The 2,560-nt window shown below is 50.0% G+C and overlaps 1 protein-coding gene across 1 annotated transcript in view; it reads right to left on the bottom strand.

The window, feature by feature from the left end:
* Fam240a (family with sequence similarity 240 member A) overlaps positions 1 to 1,968 on the bottom strand; it is a 5,449-nt gene extending 3,481 nt beyond the window's left edge. The window contains exon 1 of the mRNA XM_012516787.2: positions 1,923 to 1,968. The gene's annotated coding sequence lies outside the window, so the exon portion shown is untranslated. The remainder of the gene's footprint in view (positions 1 to 1,922) is intronic.
* Positions 1,969 to 2,560: the final 592 nt, after the last annotated feature.

The raw sequence follows: 2,560 nt of genomic DNA, 5'->3' as shown, positions 1-2,560 counted from the left end.
CCCGCCCTCCCGGCTGCAGCCGAGTCCCTCCATCGCGGGTTTCTGATCAAAGGATACAATAAGGCGAGTCCAGAGATCTGGAGTGGAGCAAGGACGCGGCGCAGGAAAACACGTTTGAAGAAATAGTAGCCCAGGGGCCGGGCAGATGGCTCAGTAGAATAAACACTTGCCTGGCAAACACAAGACCCTGAGTTCAATCCCTGGTTCCGCAGAAAGAAAGAAAGAAAGAAAGAAAGAAAGAAAGAAAGAAAGAAAGAAAGAAAGAAAGAAAGAAAAGCTTGAAAACTCCAGTTAAAGCTGGGTGTGGTGGCTCATGCCTGTAATTCCATTTCTTTGGAATGTAATTCCATTTTTTTCTCAGGAGGCTGAGGCAAGAGGATTGCTGCAGGTTCCAGGCCCTCCTGGGCTACATAGTGAGTTCGAGGCCAGCCTGAACGGCACAGTGAGACCCTGTCTCAATAACTAACAGAGCTGATTGTAGTACCCCCACCCCACCCCCATTAAAACACCAGGCTGTAAACGAACAGAGCAGGTGCCAAGGTGCTTGTTTAAAACTGGGAAATGCTGGTAAATGAAACACAAGAAAACCTCACTGAATGGAGAGAGATCACGTCAGTGAACTGGGAGAAAACATAGCAAAGACAGCAGCTCTCCCCAAGTGAACGACTGCTTTATTCATTGTAATTCTAATCCAAATCTGAGTTGGAGGGCCGGGGAGATTGCTCAGTAGAATAAGCGCTTGGGGGCCTGAGTTCAATTACGGGTTCTGGAAAAATAAAAAACAACTCTGAGCTGGAGCTGGCCACAGCGGCTCAGGCCCGTAACGCTAGCAGTCAGGAGGCTGAGGCAGGAGGATCGTTGTGAGTTGGAGACCAGCCTGGGCTACAAAGTGAGCTCCAGGCCAGCCTGAACTGCATAGTGAGACCCTGTCTCAGAAAACAAGCCAGGGGGGCGGCGAGATGGCTCAATAGAATAAGTTTGCCTGGCAAGCACAAGGCCCTGAGTTTAATCCCCAGTTCTGCCAATAAATAAGTAAACAAACAAATACATACAAAACAAAAAAATCCATGCTGGATTTTTTAAATATAAACATAAAAAGGTACATGTAAATTTTCTGATTTTCTGATTCTAAAATTTCTATGGAAGAAGCAAAGACTCGGATGAGTGACTAAGACATTCTTGAAAATGAAGGCTGTTGGGGGGTCTTGCTGCCAACTGAAAAAGGCCTGGTGGTTCCATCTGCTCTTTGGGCCGCAGGGCATTAATGAAGAGCGATGCACCTCAGCCCAAACCCAATTTAAACAAAAATCAACCTCCCTGGGGACCAGGGATCTAAATGCAAAATGTTTAAGAGAAAGCCGGAGGGGGCCGGGAGATGGCTCAGTGGAATAAGTGCTTCCCTGGCAAGCACAAGGGCCTGAGTTCAATCCCCCGTTCCGGAAAAAAAAAAAAAAAAAAAAAAAAAAAAAGAGTTCTCAGATGTGACAGCGAGAAGCAGGATCCATTAAAAAATAATAAATTGTGCTTCATCAAAATTAAAACCTTAGGGGCTGGGGAGATGGCTCAGTGGAATAAGTGCTTCCCTGGCAAGCACAAGGGCCTGAGTTCAATCCCCCGTTCTGCAAAAAAAAAAAAAAAAAAAAAACCTTTAAAATTAAAACCTTGTCCTGCGTTGCTGGTGCACACCTGTAAGCCCACTCCCTCGGGAGGCTGAGGCAGGAGGATCAACATTCCAGCCCAGCCTGGGGAACGCAGCAAGATTCCAGAGGAGCCGGTCTCAAAATGAAGGCTGAAAATGCCCCCCCTCCCCCCAAAGAATACCTATAAAGAACATTCTCCTAGTGGATGGTTGGAAGAAGGCTGGCCCCCAGCCCCCAGAAATCTAGGCAGCCCCACCCCACACGCAGAGGCAGCATCTTTACCTTAGAGAAGAGCCTGCTGCCGATGCATGCACAGAGCCTGGGCTCACCAACACCACCGCCTGGTCCCCAACCCCAGGTCCCCACTTTTATACCCCAGGGAGTGGGGTACAGAAATCCTGTCAAGGTCACAGGCACCAGATAGGTGGCTGAGTCACAGCACTCTCCTTGCAGGACACGGTGGCCTCGGTCCATCCCCCTGGCTGGTAAGCTCAGCACGGGCTCTGGATTATCTGTGCTCGGGGTCTTGGTGTGACCGGTCACATGCAGGGTCACCTTTCAGCATGGCTGAGCAAGTCGTGCTGTTCTTCAGAGCCTTTAACCCAGGCAGCTGCTGGCGACAGTCACATCTGCTGAGTCCTCCCGCTGTGCAGGCAGGGACAGTACCGCAGGACTGGCAGCGGGCTCAAAGCAAAGCACAGGGACATCTTGGACTTGTGCTTAGGACCGAGTTACAGAAGTCACAGCTTGCAGACCAAAGGCAGCTGCAGGGTTGCTGCAGAGGTATACTGAAGGGTAAGAAGCAATGTTGGGAGTGATTATGCACACCTAAAATCCCAGCACTGGGGAGGCTGAGGCAGGAGGATCGCCATGAACCTGAGGCCAACCGGGGCTACACAGAGAGTTCAAGGCCAGCCTGG

This window comes from Octodon degus, unplaced genomic scaffold, assembly GCF_000260255.1.
Source record: "Octodon degus isolate 3935 unplaced genomic scaffold, OctDeg1.0 scaffold00126, whole genome shotgun sequence".
In the NCBI taxonomy this organism is placed as follows: Eukaryota; Metazoa; Chordata; class Mammalia; order Rodentia; family Octodontidae; genus Octodon; species Octodon degus.
Note: the sequence above shows the minus strand (reverse complement) of the source record. Positions and strands in the feature narration are given on the sequence as shown.